Raw genomic sequence first — 18,734 nt, 5'->3', positions numbered from 1 at the left:
TATTTTGTTATCGCTCTCAAACCTAGTTCTCCATGTAACGGATGTCCTAGACATTATAACAAGTCTATTAGGGGAATTAGGGAATAGTGTTTACTTCAATTTCTGAAATGCTATTTGTTACAGCCTCGGTGACTAGACTTCCACAGACCATTGGCAGCCATGAGAATGACCAACCAAGACTCACCTGTGATCGATCAGATTCGTCAGTCAATGCCATATTTGAAGCTCAAATATCTGATTCAGTTTCTGGAACATAAGTTGAGGATAATAGTGAGATATCTTATACTTTTTTCCATGAGTCCAACTTTGGCTTTGTTGCCTGAGGCTTACCTGTGTACTGAAGCTATGGGCAGAAATACTTTCATATTCGTCATCTGTGGTCGGTTGATTAGTGCCATATTTGAAGCTTAAATAGAGAAGTGGCCTCTCTTCCTTCATTCTTTATTTGTTATGTTTTTTTTTTTTTTTGTTCTCTCTCTCTCTTCAATGACTGGTTGGGTGTAAGTAGGAGTCCAAGGTTGAGCTTTATATAATGTAGTTAGGTTTATTAATTTATTGGATTTTTTGAAACCAATAATCAAGAAAAGTGTTTTAAGTTTTGATTTTTTATTTTTAATATCTTTGTTCTCTATATATTTGTTCTTATTACTGTTAGGCCTTGTTTGTTTTTTGGTAAGTTATTTATCCGAGTAAATGCAATTATCTAGGTAATTTTTGCTGGGAAACATTTACAAGGATAAGTGCATTTACCCATGTTCTTTTATTTCCCAAGTAAATAATGCAATGATCATTTTAGCCATAAAAATCCATTATTAAAAGTGACATTTTTGTCTCATTCAAGTATTGGCAATTTTACTTCTAGGTGGAAAAGTTATTTACCCACCTAGGGGAAGGGTATCAAACTAACTTTCCCTGATCCTCACATAAATATGAAAAAAGAACATGGGGTTATTGGTCAATGGGAACCAAAATCCCATTGACCAACTTTCCCCTCTCTCAAAATCTCAAAAAAGAACGCCCCCTTAAAGTGATGTGAATAGAACCTAATCACCACGAATGCTTATTTTCAGATTTTATTTGCTTTGTTGCTTCTGCAACTTACAATTAACAAGTTAAAATAGGACTGGGTCAAGTTTACTATGTGAATTATTAGGTTGGGTCACAACCGAATTGAAGGCTTAAATAGGGGTGGAGTTAGTTCTACCCAATCTCCTTCCCTTCTTTTTTTTCCTTTTGAAGAAAAAAAAAAAAGAAAACCAATGCTTGGACAATGATATGAACATATTGTTCAGATGGGCCCATAGATGAATGAGTTCTTTCATCTTTGATTTTGGGACATTACCCCCTGAATTAAAAGTGTAAATGGTCTAACTAGTTGGTTTCCAATATCGATGGGGAGGGTTGTTTAGTAGGGCTAACATTTGATTTCATCTTTGGAGAGGGTCAAGTACTTGCATCTAAACTCCACTTTTCTTGGTTAAATAAAACTTTTGATCCAAGTATAAGTACAATTCCTTGTTTTTTTTGGTAATAAGCAGGAGGAACTACACAAGGTGGGGGGTAGCTCAGCCCCAGGAATCACTAAAAGAAATGAACAATGAATCCTTAGGGAGGGAAGAAGTAAAAAAGTTGAGGGGGTTGGGGGAAGACAAGAGGGCTTGATGCACCAACCAATCCACAGCTTGATTAGCTTCCCTATAGGTGTGTAAGTTACTCCGTGATCCAAGCAGTCAACCAGCTTCAAATAGACCCAACGATGGTTTTCAATCTCCATGGGATGTCGACTTTGTTTTTAAGCACGAAATCACCGGTAGCAAGTCTCCTTCAATGCATATGGGAAGATTTCTATAGTTAAGGGCAATTTTGTGAGCTTTGACCACATTGATTGTAGACAAGCCAATAAAGTATGCTTTATCCTCAAGAACATTTCCAACATGATTTCTAGCAATGCACCCAAGAGAACATTCTCCTCTGTCATTTTTGGAGGCGTCAATAAAATAGGTTTTCATGTTTTTGGTTCATTGTCACTCATGGAGTTATTAATTCCCTTATTGAAACTAGCATAATGAGATAAAGTTCTACCTATAATGGTCATTGAAGACATTGTCATTTCTATTTTTCCAACTATGTCATAAAATGAAACAGCATTTCTCAAGAACCAAAGGGACCAAAGGCTTGTTCCTATCAGTCCACCATTCCAAAATCAATGAGTCATTGTCATTTGGCCCTTTGCAAATAGGGTCCATCATTCTCCAAATATGTTTAACATGTGGGCAAGTTTTGAATATATGATCTGTATCTTCTAATTCATTGCAGAAACAACACCCATCGTCAATGGGGACACCCCTCCTCTTTAAAAAATCTTTTCAAGGAAATCTAGAATTTAGCAATAAATAGACAAAAGCTTTGATTTTGGGGGACAGCTTAAGACCCCATATTTTACTAAGGTGCGGCGTAGGGCCAACCCACCCTCTGTGCATAATAATAATAGATTCTTTATAAGTAGATTTGATAGTAAATAGACCTTTAGGATTTAATCTCCAACTCATTTTGTCTTCACTCGGTTATTAGCAGGAATGAAAATTGATCTAATTTTATTCCAAATTTGATTGGAAACTAGATTGCAAATCACTATGCTCATTTGGATCCACAGAGGGGTTATTATTCATCTCTTCCTCGAGAGGCCTCGAATCAAGCCAATTGTCCTTCCAAAAATTGATGTTTTTTCCATCTCCAACAATCCAAATGGTGCCCCTCTTAAGAAGGTCTCTAGAACTCAAGATTCCTCTCCAAAGGGAATCTTTTCTAAGGTACTTGTAGGAAACCACCTGTACCCACAAGTTTTGCTTCTCATTCAAAATTTTCCAACCAAGCTTAGTTAGGAATGCCTCATTGACCTAATGGAGATTTTTGAGGCCCATACCACCCTAACTTTTAGAGAGACATACCTTATCCCAACTCAACAAATGAATAGGCTTTTTATCATTGTCTTTTGACTAAAGATTTTTTTTATTTTGGCTTTTGTCAATATCATCAATAACATTGTTTGAGATTTTAAAGGAGCTCATGATATATTGAGGCATGGAGCTAATAGTAGAGTTAAGAAGAGTAACTCTACTCTTTCTTTTCCAACCTAAGAGTTTATTATTAACTCTCTCTCTCTCTCTCTCTCTCTCTCTCTCTCTCTCTCTGAGCTTGTTAAAAAGGTCTTTTGACACTTCCATTTAAAACTAGCACCCCAAGATATGAGTAATCTTTATTCATTAGGGGAATTCTATTCATCCTTGCCAGCATTTTCTAGAATCTTGGAGGGATGTTATTTGAGAATTCTAGGGCTGATTTAGCAAAACTAGGGCTTTGGTCTGAGGCTTTAGCAAAATTAGCGAAAATCTCCTTGATTTTCACACAGGTAAGAATGGTTGCTTTTACAGAGATCAAGTAATCATTTGAAAACTGCAAAATTGGAATGCATGGGCCTCTCTTAGAGGCTCTAAATCCAATGGGGCTCTTGGGGTTATTGGTTTCGTCCATGAGTTTTCTGGATAAAGCTTTAGCACATAAGACAAAGATATAGGGTGAAAGAGGATCACCCTGTCTAATACCCCTAGAGGGTTTGAATTTTCTAGAGGGGGAGCCATTAATTAGAATTTTATAAGAGACCAATTTAATACAAGTCATTGTCCAATCAATCCATTTCTTTTGGAAGTCAAATTTAGTAAGCACTTTCTCAATGAACAGCCATTCTAATATCATAGGTCTTCTCCATGTCCACTTTGCAGGACACAACACACGAACTACCCTTTCTTTTTTTCATAGTGTGAAATAGTTCATGGATGATAAGGATATTATCATTAATTTGCATATTTGGAACAAAAACACTCTAAAAATGGGAGATAATTGACTCAAGGATTGGCTTTAATCTATTGACCATAATTCTAGCAATGATCTTGTAAATAACATTGCATAGGCTTATTGGTTTAAAGTTGTTCACTGTTTCTAGGTTTTTTTTACCTTTGGGATTAAAGTTATGAAGGTCTCATTAAGAATATTATTTAGTTTTCTAGTATTAAAGAAGGCCTTCACTACATTACAAATCGTTTCTCCAATAATGTTCCAGTATTTCTTAAAAAATAGGACATTAAGACTATCTGGGCCTGGGGCTTTTAAATCTCCCATTGAGCTTAAAGCAACCCAAATCTCTTTATTTGTGACTTCTTTGTAGAGATGAGGGTGTGAACAATTCTTTCATTAGATAAAATTATGTCAATGTTACATTTGTTCTTGTCCTATAGAACTCATAAACCCCCAGAAAAGCCAATCGAATTAACAACAAAATGATCATTAAAATGAGAACGATATATATATTTGTTCTACTAGGATTCACTCTAGTTTCTAGAAAGCAGCAAATTTCAGGTTTGTGAAGATTCAAAAGGTCCAGAACATGACAACAAAATTTGGGCCTTCCAGCCCCTCGAACATTCCAGCAAAGAGTTTTCATTTTACAACATTTGTTTCCTCTGGACCCATGTTGTCCTCACTGTCTTGGATCTCTTCATTGAGGTGGTTGTTGCATTGTTCATTGACCAGGTCTTCCAAGTTCAGATTTTCCACATCCTCTTGCCCAACTTGGCGATCCCAATCATCCACCATCACACCCTCGACATCACCATCATCTTCATTAATGAACTCATTTACATCTTCCAAATCGTGTTATCATTGTCATTGCAATATTCTTCAAACCAGATAGTCGTTATCATTGTCATTTCGTTCTCCTATCATTTGATAATGTCGTTTATCTGGTGATGGCCTTGATCAGCTCAGGCTCTCCCAAAAATTTGGCAAACAAACATGCATAAGCTTCACTTTTCATCAACTTTCAGGGATTTCAGCCTCTCATCCAAATTGACATGCCTTGCCACGTTTGAGAACTTGACAATATCCTGCCTCAGCTCATTGTGCGTGAGATCAGACTCATTTGAGGAGGAAAAGGAAAGGGATCTCCGAGCTTTACTTGATTCTCCCTGGAAAAATACCTGTTTGGACTTCGATTTCACATTCTCCATGTTGCACAGGATCTCAGGTTGTAAACAAGGAGAGCTTCGGTGATAGTGCCTTTCAGTAAACTCTGTATCCATTTTGTAGAGTTTATTCTTTTCAAAAACACCAGAGGTTTGTTCTTTTCCTTCAGGAAAGTTGCAGCATGGAATAAGTACTTCTTTTAAAGTCTCCCTAAGTGGCGATCCATCTTCTTCATCCGCTAGATTTTTCAAATTTGAATTCTGGAAGTTCAGTTTGTTGTGTATCATGAGAAAAAGGTCAATAAAATTACTTGAGAGAGAAATGAGAGTTGTCGTCCTTAAACAAATTTAAGTTTATTACTGAAAGTGCAACATTAATTTGTTTGGAACCAGCCCAGATTTCCTACTCACTTTTCCTACCCTCTCTACCCCTCGTGAAATACTGTCACACATCTCTCAATTCATAATATAGATGTGTGGCAGCAATTCACAGCGGGTAGAGAGTGGGTAGAAAAAGTGAGTAGGAAATCCCGAGTGGTTTCGAATTTATTTTTGTGGATTTAGGCCAAACCACCAACTTCATAGAGAGTTCACAGCAAGAATTTATTTCGGATGTGGAGTTACAATCTTCTGCCTTACAACCCTTTCTTAATTGTAGAGGCCATTGAGAATATGAACACCCGTAGAGACCATTGAGAATAGGACTCAAGTCTCCTTCAATGAAGAACTTAAGTTGAGGAAACCTGCATGCAACCTTGTGGGCTTCGATGGTAGCCCAACCCTCAGTTTCGTCTATCGAACATTCTCCTACATCACTGCAGAGTCCATAAGGTTTTACCATTCTCGTCCCTCAAAATAACTCCTATTGTACATTTACATTCATCCTACGTAAGGCATCGAAATTTATTTTAACCTCACCTCCAACTGGTTGAGTCCATCCAACTAGAATATTAGCCTTTCTTTTTTTTTTTTTTTTTTGTTTCCTACTTTATCTGGATAGGAAATCTTGACATATTCACAGAAATCAGTTCTGATTTTTTCAACAATTTGATGAGGGGGTAAGCTTTTGTTTTTGAAATTTTCTCATTTCTCCTCTTCCATATATTCCAAAGAGTATACCTTGCTCTTTCGAGGCCAAGGTCATGCTTGTCATTAATTACATTAGCTCTTATCCTATCCCACCAATTTATTAGAGATTCATTGGGGATAGGTGTGAGGCAAGCATCCCCCTATAGTTTCCCATATTTGTCTCGATTCTTAGCAGTAAGGAACAGGTGTTCTGAATCTTCCTCTTGCCCGTAGAAGGGGCAATCAACATCAGTTCTTAATCCCCAATTCTTTAGTGTCACATTTGTTCAAATCCTCCCTTTTAAGCACAAGTATAGGAAGAAAATAATCTTTTGAGGAAAAACTAATTTCCATAATTGGATCAGTCTCTCATCCACATTATTTTGCTCAAAATCTTCTTCCAATAGCCTATAGGCCATCCTGATTAAAAAAAAACGAAGTAGTTCCAGAATTTTCTCTGTGTTCCATGTCTTTGAGTCATTAATGAAGTCACTCACTAAATAACTTCGGTTTTGTTGACTTGAGTCTATATTACCATATAAGGGGGAGTTCCCTACCCACACATCATTCCATAAACTAATGGATTTGAATTCCTTAATTTCCATCCAACTCCTTAGGATATCTCTATTTTCTAAAATTCCTCTCCAAGTCCAAAAAATATTCTTCTTTGGGGTAACCTGTCAAAAATTTCCATTACTCGCGTATTTATTCTTAACTAACTTAACCCATAGGTTATCCGGTTGGGTTAGAATTTTCTATCCTAGCTTTGATGTTTGCTGGAATACAGCAGTAGAAGAGGATGAAGAGAAGATAAGAGAAAAGAAGAAGTTTGAGAATGGGTGGCAATACAATCTCAGCCGGCCCTAGAAATTATTATATATATTTACAATAAGAAGTTACAGAAATAGACTATAATGCCTCTGATTAGTGATGGGACACCTAGGCATAATGAAGTAAAATAAAACAAGTTTAGGCCCAATAACTAAAGGCCCATAACAGATTAACGAATTTAAACATAAAAGATAAACTAAGCCCACCAACACTTAACCACTTGAACCAACACTCCCCTTCAAGCTAAGGATGGATGCCAATCATGTTTAGCTTGCCAAGTAAGCCTAGGAACTTCATTGAAGATAGTCTTTTTGTCAAAACATCAACAACCTGCATCTCGGGGGGTGTATAAGGAATGCAAAGTTCACCCGAGACAATTCTCTCTCTTACAAAGTGTCGATCAATCTCAATATGATTAGTCCTATCATGTTGTACTAGATTTTTTGCAATGTTGATGGCAGCCTTGTTGTCATAATACAACTTGAGAGGACCATCAATCTTCATCGCAAGCTCACCAAGGAGAGTCCTAAGCCACAACAATTCTGCAACATCATGTGACATAGCCCGATATTCAACTTCTGCACTAGATCTTCCAACCACATTTTGCTTTTTACTTCGTCAAGTAGCCAAATCCCCTCCAACAAATGTGTAATATCCATAAGTAGACTTCTTATCTCCAATTGGTCCAGCCCAATTGCATCAGTACATGCCTCAATTTCAATCTTGTTGTGCTTTTCGAATAAAATTCCTTTTCCCGAACATGTCTTCAAATACCTGAGGATCCTTTCCGCTGCTTTCATATGAGGAATCTTTGGAGAGTGCATGAACTGGCTGACAACATGTATTGCATAAGCTATATCAGGTCAAGTAAGAGATAGATATATCAAATTTCTCACCAGCTTTTGGAATATTTCTTTATCAGGGTAGTTCTCTCCAACCAATTCCTGGAGACAATGATTATGTTCTATTGGAGTATCTGCTGGTCTACTCCCCATCATACCTGTCTCCTCTAGAAGATCAAAGACATACTTCCTTTGACATATATAAATGCCCTCTTGTGACCTTGCAACTTCAATTCCAATGAAGTATCTCAAATAGAATAAATTTTGATCTCAAACTCATATGCCAAGAACTCTATCAATCTTTTTATGTCTTCCAAATCGTCTCCTACAATCACCATATCATCAACATAGACTATAAGTGTTGAAAGCCCGCTATCCTAATTCCTTATAAACAAGGTATGATCTGCACCACTCTAAGTGTATCCCACTTTCTTCATGGCCCCACAAAGCCTTTCAAACCAAGCTCGAGGGGATTGCTTAAGTCCATATAATGCTTTCCTTAACCTACATACATTCCCATCAAAATCATAACCAAGGTTTTAAATTTCGCAACGCATCGGCTGATATGGGTCGATACATATCGTTTTGGAAGAGTTATGATACATGAAACAGGTAGAATTAGATGGTTTCATATTTTTTTTGTCTGCATTGGACTGATACGGATCTGTATCGGACCGTTTCATGTATGTATCGGCCGATACAACCCAAAACAAGCCAATATGCATTATGTATCAGTCGAATTTAATTTCCCACTCATTTTTAAATTTAAATTTAATTTATCTCTTCTCTTTCATTAATATCAATTTTAATTAAGTCTTAAAGTTTGAAACGTCACTAAATGCTAATATTATTTAATTAAATGCTCATTTGAGTTACCTTTAATTAGGGCATTTAAAATGTCATTAAATGTTATTTAAATCAAATAACTTGTTAAAAATCACAAACAGAAGGTAACAAGTTTCAAACCGAAGTCATTTGCTTACAACAATAATTAATTGGCCATTATGACAACATTAATTTCTTATTAAAACAATATGTTTTTTTATACTTAAAGTAATATTTCTTGCCTTAGTGGATGTTTCCCAACAAATGCTAAAATTTGATTATTAATATTTATATAACAATAAGATGAATACAAATTATATTTATTTATTAAAAATTAAGGTATATATTAACTTGTATACATAATAAATATTATCTAAATCTATATATAATAAATATTAACTAATAAATGACTTCAAAAAATATTAACTAATAAATATTAGTATATATACACAAATACATTTTGGTTCTTCTATTATTTTTCAACGGTTACTAATTATATCCTGATACTTTATATAAATCAATAAAGAATGGTTTTTACGTTTAAATAAATTAGTTATAATCACATAAAACTCATTTTTATTGTTGTTCATATTTTTTAAGGATTATTTTTGGATTTTCTAATGTATCCATGCGTATATTGATTTTTCATCCGTATCTATGTGTTTCCAAAGCGTATCTCGATACGTCTCTTAAAATTACCTTTCCGATACACTTTGCATTTCTGATACTTTGAACCTTGATTATAACCAGGTGGAGGATTCATGAATACCTCCTCATGTAGATCACCATTTAGAAAAGTGTTCTTCACGTCCAACTGATGTAGCTCCCATGAGAAATTTGCAGCTAATGACAATAGAACTTGGATTGTATTAAGCTTTGCAAATGGAGCAAAAGTATCATTGTAGTCAATCCATTCCTTCTAAGTAAACCCTTTCGCCACTAACCCAACCTTATATCTTTCAATGGACCCATCCTCCTTATGCTTCACAGTTAACACCCACTTACATCCCACAATGCTCTTCCCTTCTGGTAGATCCACTAATTCCCAAGTCCTAGCCTTCATTAAGGCTTACATTTCCTCATTCACAGCCGCTCTTCATCTTGGGTTAGACACTGCCTCTGAGTACCTAGCAAGGACATGAACAGAAGAAAGAGCAGACACAAATGAACAATAACAAGGAGATAAACATGAATAAAAAGCGTATTCAGCAATGGGGTGTAAGGTAGTACAAGAACAGGTATGCTTATGAAGAGTAATGGGAAGATCCAAATCAGAAGTATGAGTGATAGGATTACCTAGAACCATTGAGACAGATTGATCCAAGTCCGATTGGTTGTTGCCATAAGCTGGATGATCTTTTTTTCCTTCTTCTATAGGGAATTCCCATATCTTTTTGCTGCCTATTAGTGTTATCAGTCACATCCTCAACATCAAGAGTAGTAACAGGTTCTGTGGGAGTCCCATTGGATTCACCTGGGTAGTCAGAAGCAATAACAGGTCCAATGGGAGTCTTACTAGATTCACCTGGGCAGCTAAAACTATGAAGATCGGGAGGAAAAGATGGAAGACCCGATGCTAAAAGATGCACAAAGGAGGGAGAAGAAGAATCTTCTTCCATCTTACTAGTCTCCCCCTGAAGAGGATTCCTAGAGGACTGAAAATATGATTGACTCAAAAAACACCACATCCTTAGTGACATTTTTTCTTGGTAACTGGATCATAACACTTATAACCTCTTTGTGTGGAAGAATACCCTAGAAAGACCCATTTTGTAGCCCTAGGATCCAACTTAGTCTTCTTAGGATCCTCGACATGAGCGAAACACACATAGCCAAAGACTGTAGGAGGAAGAAGGAAATCTGGAAGCTTAGGACAAAAGACAGAGAAGGGAGTTCTCATACCCAACACCCTATATGGCATTCAACTTATTAGATACGATGATGTAAGGACTGCTTGAAACCAATAGTGCTTGGGAACATTGTGCTGAAATAATAAGGCTCAAGTAGTCTCCAATAAATGCCTATTTTTGCGCTCAACAACCCCATTTTGTTGAGGGGTACTAGAACAAGATGACTGATGTAGCATACCTACATCCTCCATTAACATATTCAATGAGCTTTCAAAATATTCAGCAACATTATCTGAATGGAATTGCTTAATTTTCTTGCCAAACTGAGTTTCAATCATTTTACAAAATACCATGGTTATATCATTTTACAAAATACCATGGTTATATCATTTTACAAAATACCATGGTTATCCGTGGTACTTCATCACGCGCTTTTAACAAGTAGATCCATGTGCATCATGAATAGTGATCAATAAAACTGATAAAGTAACGAAAGCCATCCATAGAAATAAGAAGTGAAGGGCCCCATACATCAGAATGAACTAAATCAAACGGAGCTTGAATTTCATTAATAGAAATTGGATAAAGAGTTATACATTGTTTTGACAACTGACACACTTCGCAAAACAAACTCTGACTCGAAACACACTTGAACAACTCAAGAAACAATCGTTGCATTGAAGAAAAAGGTAAATGACCTAGTGCCTATTTGGCAAATCGTTTTCAGAAGATTCGTTACAAGATCTGATGATTAAAAGACACGGTGAGCTTTTGCAAATAGATCTTGGATGACCAAAGACTGTTTGGTTAAAATATTTTACGTAGATCTCACAAAAGACCATAAAAGCTAAAAGACCGTTTAGTAATGTGATGAAAATGTGTTATATATATATATATGAATGTCTTGTGTGTGGGCCAACAAACCTTTCATTTAACACGTGGGACCCACATGCATTTTCTAAAGTGGGACCCACATCATTGGTGGACATGTAGGTGGGGCCCACATACATTTTACAAGGTGGGCCCACACATACCATTGGTAGACATGCATGTGGAGTTCATTTGTCTCCATGTATGTGGAGCCCACATACATTTTACAAGGTGGGCCCGACATACCATAGGTGGCCATGCATGTGGGGTCCATGGGTGGACATGTATGTGAGGCCCACATTCATTTTACAAGGTGGGCCCCACATGCCATTGGTGGACATGCATGTAGGTCCATGTGTGGACATGTATGTGGAGCCCATCTACATTTTTCAAGGTGGGCCCCACATACAATTGGTGGATATGTAAGGTCCATGTGTGGACATGTATGTGGGACCCACATACATTTTGCAAGGTGAGCCCAACATACCATTGGTGGACGTATGTGAGGCCCGCATATATTTTGCAAGGTAGGCCCTGCATACCCTTGGTAGACATGCACATAGGGTCCATGTGTGGACATGTATGTGGGGCCCACATACATTTTACAAGGTGGGCCCCACGTAATACCTTATGTGGGCCCCACATACATTTTCCAAGGTAGGCCCCACATACCATTGGTAGGTCCCACTTACACATTCAAATAGTTTTTGTGGAAAGATAACCCATTTTCTCCCAAGCGTATGCATCTTACTACACGTTCAAAGAAGGGGCACTAAAAGACTGTAAAAGCTTCATTTGAAGCTTCCTGAAAAAGCCCAAATTCGGGCTTCGAATCTTTTATGGGCTGGAGCTTTTCTCGAATATATCTTTCTATTGCCAAACGGGAAAAGCCCAGAATTCAAGCTTCCAGGCTTCTAAACAACCCGAAGCCCGCGCGGAAAGACTTGCCAAACGCAGCCCTAGTCTAGCATGCCACAAATGTAACCTAGCTACTGACTCCTCAATATCCCAACCACTAACAGCAGATGACTATAAGGCTGAACTGATGTCTGCATCAAAATAATAGAGACCTCAAAACTCATAACCGCTCCCAATCGCTCTCTTCGTCAATTTGTCCTAAAAGACACAATGAGTAGGAAAGAATGTTATAGCACAGTTTAAATTTTTGGTAAGCTTAGAAACAGATAAGCAGTTTGAAGCAAGATTGGGAACATGTAGAATAGATTTAAGAGAGAGATCCTTGCTTAGGTCAACATCCTCTTTCCCAGAGATGGTAGAGAGGGAACCATCAGCAACTCTCATTTTATCTTGGCCAGACATCAAATGATAAGAAGAAAATAAAGAAGATATGTGTGTCATTGGTCAGTAGCACCGGAGTCAAAAATCCAAGAATTAGACACTATAGGACTAGTCACACTATGAACAGAGACAATACCTGATCTGGCAAGAGAGGTGGAGGCAAGGGAATTGTTCCTTAGACGAGCCATGGCTCGACTAAGGATTTCTACCTCATTAACAGTGAAATCGAAGGACCCTAATGTGCAGGAATTAGTAGTCTATCCCATAGGAGGAGGTGCAATTGTAGGTGTGTTCTTTGGACTTTCACCGTTGTTACTTATGACAACATTCCCACTTGTTTGATTCTTGTAAGGCTTCTTGTCTTTCCTTAATGTAGTTGGTTTCAAGTGAGGATAAAGATCCAACAAGTCTATTTCAAATGTTTGTCACCTCCACAATGAGAGCACTTGAGATGCCTCTTGTCTAAAAGCTTGCCCCCTTTTTGGGTTGAAGAAATCAAGGTTGAATGCTCAAACTGCACTTGGGTGTCAACTTGCATCTCTTTCCTTCTAACCTCTTCATTCCTTACAAGATAGTAAACATGATGTAAATCTGGAATTTCATCCCTTCCCAAAATTTGGGATCTTATGCTCTCATACATCGGGTTTAGGCCAGCCAGGAACTTAAAAGCTCTACCTTCTTCAATTTGTTTATCATGCCTCTCCTTATCTCTTGTATTTTCCCAATCAAGTACAAGGTGGCGGTCAAGTTCTTTCCAATAGTCCTTCTAAAGTTGCAACAGACATATCCCTTTGTCTCAATGCAACAATATCTTGGGTTAGCCTATAAATTCTTGCATTGTTCTTCCATTGTCCATAGGTTTTAGACACCTCCCAAATCTTAGAGGCAATAGGGAAGTGTTGCACAGTCCTAGCCACTCTTGGAGTCATTGAGGCAAGCAACTAGGACATAACAGTAGCATTTTCCTTACGCTAGAGGATGATGCGGAGATTATAACTGTGGTTATTGTAAGAGGAATAATATGTCTTCAATATTAGCAGAAGTGACTTCTAAGGACAATAGGACTGGTGCGAGGTCTTTAAACCAAGAAAACCCAAATCTGCATAGTTTGCAGATCACCAGTCTGTTGTTAGATGAATACAACTTCAGAGAATGGTCTGTTTCAGCGAAGTTTTTCGTTACTTGTTGGGAATTTATGGGTTATTTAGATGGACAAAAGAAGGAGAGCAATTTCAAAAGTCAAAAAACACCACTTCTAGAAGTCAAACCTGGGTTGTGACCACCCCCTACGAACTGTTCAATCTCCTAGACAACAACTAGGACTATCCACTCAATCCTTCTACCTAGATCTGTTCTACACAAATCTCTGTAGTAGCCGAATGGCTACTAATTGCTGCAGAACCACTAGTAGGGCATAAACTTCTGGGACAAACTCCCCTTGGGCCCTACAGCCAAGGGAAACCCTAGACACAGACATTTCTATTGTCTACGATCAGTCCTAGGGCTTCTTCACAGTAGAGAGATAAGAAAAAAGAAAAATAGAACAAAGAAAGAAGGAAAGAAGAAAGAAACTAGTTGTAATCACTCATGCCGAATGGAGCTCTGATACCATGTTTGCTGAAGTACAGCAGTAGAAGAGAAAGAAGAGAAGAGAAGAAAAGAGAAGAAGTTTGAGAATGGGCACAATACAATCTCAACCGGCCCTAGAAGCTATTATATATATTTACAATAAGAAGTTACATAAATAGACTAGAATGCCCCTGATTAGTGATAGGAAACCTAGACATAATGAAGAAAAATAAAATAGGTTTAGGCCCATAACAGACTAAAGAACTTAAACATAAAAGATAAACTAAGCCCACCAACACTTAACCACTCGAACCAACACTTGTAACATTCATCCAATGCAATTTCTTTAGACCCCATCCTCTATTTAATTTGGACTTGCAAATTGTGTCCCATTTTACTAAATTTATAGTCTTTTTTTCCTTTCCTCCCCAAAGGAAATTTCTTTGTTTCTTCTCCAAATTTTCCACCATTGATTTTGAGAGCTTGAAGGCCCTCATTAAAAATTGAGGCATAATTGTTACAGATGCCTTAATACTTTTAAGAACTTACGTGTACTGCCTATCCATTTGGCCATTCAAAAATTCAATGTACTCCAGCCACTAAGATGATCAAGCTCCACGACCACATGGTTGTTATGGGCATCAAGGAGGATTAAACTCAACAAAGTGTAGCTTTAAGTAATACGGTTGCAGATGAACAGATTAAGTCTATCAATGAAGTCCTTGCACATCTGCTTCGGAAGAAGAGAAGTTAAATTCTCTTGCCAAGGAGGTAAGTTTCCATCTTCTGTTTGATGATATTGAGATCAAGGTTGCAGGTTTAGTGCCATCACAGACTGAAACAAGTCAACCTTACCTAGTTGCATTAGAACAACCTAGGCAAGAGATCATTAATAGTATGAACTTGGAGACAGAAATGCTGAACGTTGCAATTATAACTGCAATAGAGAACAAAGAGCAAGCTGTAACTCCTGATGTCAAGCCTTCTCAACCATACAATAAGGGGATAAACACTATTGAAGGAGTTCTCTCCAAAATACGACCAAATTATCATGGAGGACAAACTTAGTTTCACAGAGAATAGTTGGCTTGATGTGAAAAGTACCACAAGGATAGAGAAGTTGGGGAAGAAATAAGTTCATCACCAAAAAATGTAGGCATGCTCTTTCTTTTCTGATGGTGGTTACCAGTTGCTTAGAAGCCTGACTATAGGATCTGAGATTCCTACATTGGTAATAGTGGATCCCATTTCACAGCAACATTACGTTTCTCTTGATGATGTGGCAGCTTTTATCTATTATTTCCTAGTTGATTTTTTTAATGGATTCCTTAAGTATAGTGCTCTACCATATCAACATTCAGAATCTGTGAACAAAGTTAAAGAAGAGGCCACATGTCCACCATTTCTAAATCTGGAGTTACATGAGGTGAATGCAATCCATCGAAATAGCCACTCAGATCCTAAGGTTCTTATTCACCGGGAGTGGACAGTTCACAGTACCAACCAATGTAACTTGGGGATGTTAGATGGAGCTCTGCAAGCAGATCTCAAATGTTAGCTTGAGGACAAGGCAGCTTCAAAGGGGGAGGGAATGTTACAGCCCAAAATGCTAAAGATCAGAGTTCACATCTCCGCCCCACAAGGGGAGATATCATCGGAAGATGTTCCCAATACACAGCAGGGATGTGCTGTGGGGCGTTGTGGGGCGGCCCCTTGTGGGGTGGAGATGTGATCTCTAAAAGAGCAAAGATGTTATGACTCAGGAGGGGTGGAATGAGCTAACTCACTAGTTCCTCCAATGGGCCCCAAGGACAAGGCTGTTTGCCTATTTCTAAGGAGGGGACAGTGTTACAAACCCAGAGCTTATTGGGCCCACCATGCCAGCCCAATACTCGCAGCCCAAGCATAACCTTCTAAGTGATGGCATGGCAATCATCGCCAACCATTCTATTAAGGTTGATCATTACAATCATTTTTTTATTATTGTTTACTTTTTCCTTTTTGACAGTTACATTGGCCGAGAATGGCCCTATATCTATGTAGTTCGTTTCTCAGAAGGAATATAGAGAATTCTATTTGTCTTCCACACATGAAGCATTCCATGAATAAGTTTCAGTCCTCTATGAGTGGTGCTCTGCACTACAGCTTGGGTAACGTTACTTCCTCTCCTCTGCCACAAGAAGAGGAAAGTAACACCCAACATGCGGTAAAATCATAGAAGAAAAGAATAGTAAAGTGAGAGGAACAAACCATGGATGAATTTATATCTTTTTGGTTTCTTTGTATCATGTATGGTTGTATATATACCGAGATAAAGAACAAAGTGGCTAATGAAGATGAGAAGCATGATATTTGATAAATAGGAATTATTATTTTCACTCAAAAAATACAAGATGATAAGTATGATAAATAACCCTGCTCTTTCTTTTTTTTTTTATATTTCCTCATACAATAAAAGTTTCTTCCTGTGGATCAATAAAAGAAGAGGATAAGAGAGGATAAGTGGAAACAACATCAACATAAACAGCTGGGTTACAGACCCTTGGCTTGCTTGTACACCTTCCTGCATCACTTTTAGTCATTCTCTAATCTAAAATTGGTTTGTATCTAGAAATTTAAGAAATTTAATGATGTGGGTCCAAGAGATTGTCCTTTCTTTCCAAGGTTTAACTATATATACTTTATTGTTCTATTGGAAAAGGAGTTTAAATGATTAAAATAAAATTTGATTTTGATTTTGATGGGAAGCATAAATTAAGATTAATTTGCATTGGGATGAGTAAATCCCAATGAGACACATTCATTACTCAAAAAGAAACCTAATATTTGCATTGTACCCCCAATAGTTTTCCTATATCTAGAAGGGAGAATACAGAAAAGGAGAATGATTCAGGCACAGGCACATGGGGTATAGCCCGCCCTATATCATTGCACAAGAATGCTGGTTTTTGAAAGACAAAAGCACCTTTACATATTGAATTTTACCATTATAAACAAGATTTTCTTTGTCATTTCACCAGGGGTGTGCCCAAATTGTTCCACAATATATCTGGGATATCCAATCTCACAAGTATTACCAATAGCAAGACTTCCATTGACTAATTACTTTCAGACAATAACTCCCCTACAAGATAAAATTCCTCTATATAAATCTTTACCGCTTTTCTATGGTTTTGTTGACCCTAAATTCCTAGGACAAAAATCAAATTTTATACTTAAATGTATAATAACAAATAAAAAGATACTATAAGTTTATGCTTTACCTATAAGAAAAAACAAAGATTCTTTATTCTTGGAAAAAAATATGATAAAACAAGGATACGTGATAAAAGTATAAATAGGAGTTCAGTAAAAAAGGTCATTACCTCAGAAATTTAGGCTGTGTTTGGTAGCATTGGTATTTCACCCTGCCATGTTTTGAGTTGAAACTGGGTTGAAACACCGTTTATGCTTGAAACACAGACACCACTATTTGTACTTGAATCCTGTTTCGTCAGAAATGCGTAGTTTTCATCCAAATCAGCACCACATCAGTCAAGGTGTTGAGGCATTGCTTCCCAAAGTGGGAAACATAAAATTGATGTTTCTTGAAACACCCCCTAGCATGAATTTTCATGTGGAGTGTTTTATGGCTTTAACTCAACATCTCCAACCAAACAAAAAATTGACTGCTACAAAAGAATGTTGTCAAGCAGCTGTTTCTTGGGGAGTGAAGAATATTCTGATTTTTTGTAACTCTTGCTCAATAGCAAAGATTAGAAATCTCAAATCTTTTAACTGCCCCCCTGAAGTGTGGCCTATCTTGAATGGTATCTACAGTTTATCAGGTTTAAACCTCAAGCTTGCTTGTGTTAGCCAGAATCTCAATTGGTCAGCTCATATTCTTGCTATCCTCTGTTTGGAGTTCTCTCCCTGTTTAGCTGTCGTCATCCCTGGAAGAAGACCTTGTTGGTAAATCTCAGATAGTAGAGGTGCCTAGGTTGTCCCTTTGTTTTTTCTTTTGTTTGTTCTTGTGTTTCGCTTGTCTGTAATTTGTTCTCCTTACCAAAAAACAAAAGAAAAGAAAATTGACTGTTTTAACTCAAAACGCCTATGTGGTGCTAATGTGGCAGCATTTTGATAGGCCCCCAATTAATTTTGCATACACCAGGAAGGGGAAAGGTCAGCTGGCGGCCGGGGGGGGGAGGAAATAATTGAACATGGGGGATTTTATGGCTGGAGGGAATAAGGAGAGTTTTTGTAGCATTTATAGCTTGTCAGTTGAGAATAGGAAGAGTATAGGGCATTTAGCATTTATAGCTTGTTAGTTGGGAATAAGAAGAGTGGGGCATTTATATTTCGGCCAGCTGGGCATTTATTATGGAAGGCAGTTAGGCTGTAAGATGTGTATAAGAAGGGGCTTTGGGGGATGGAGAAGGCAACTTTTGCTGAGTACAGAATTCTGAGAGTGCTTGGGAGAGCCGGCGGTCTCTCGAAGAACCGACCTACTGTAAGTGATCCTCTTTTCTTCTGAATGAATATCAGTTCCCTGTTGAAGTACTAGTGGTTTGGATTCTGCTGTG

At 37.6% G+C, this 18,734-nt stretch overlaps 1 protein-coding gene across 2 annotated transcripts in view; it reads right to left on the bottom strand.

Moving 5' to 3' along the window:
- Window positions 1-4,329: 4,329 nt before the first annotated feature.
- LOC148867030 (inositol polyphosphate multikinase beta-like) overlaps window positions 4,330-18,734 on the bottom strand; it is a 45,270-nt gene continuing 30,865 nt past the window's right edge. The window contains exon 3 of one of the 2 annotated variants that reach the window (XM_088974984.1): window positions 4,330-5,279. The gene's annotated coding sequence lies outside the window, so the exon portion shown is untranslated. Of the gene's footprint in view, window positions 5,280-14,824; window positions 15,110-18,734 lie in introns of those variants that run through there. The other variant, XM_088974985.1, reaches the window with a different exon arrangement.

This window comes from Nelumbo lutea, chromosome 3 (genome assembly GCF_056320005.1).
Source record: "Nelumbo lutea isolate HS-2025 chromosome 3, American lotus-T2T, whole genome shotgun sequence".
NCBI classification, from domain to species: domain Eukaryota; kingdom Viridiplantae; phylum Streptophyta; class Magnoliopsida; order Proteales; family Nelumbonaceae; genus Nelumbo; species Nelumbo lutea.
The sequence above is the reverse complement of the archived record's forward strand: the minus strand, read 5'-3'. Positions and strand labels throughout refer to the sequence as shown.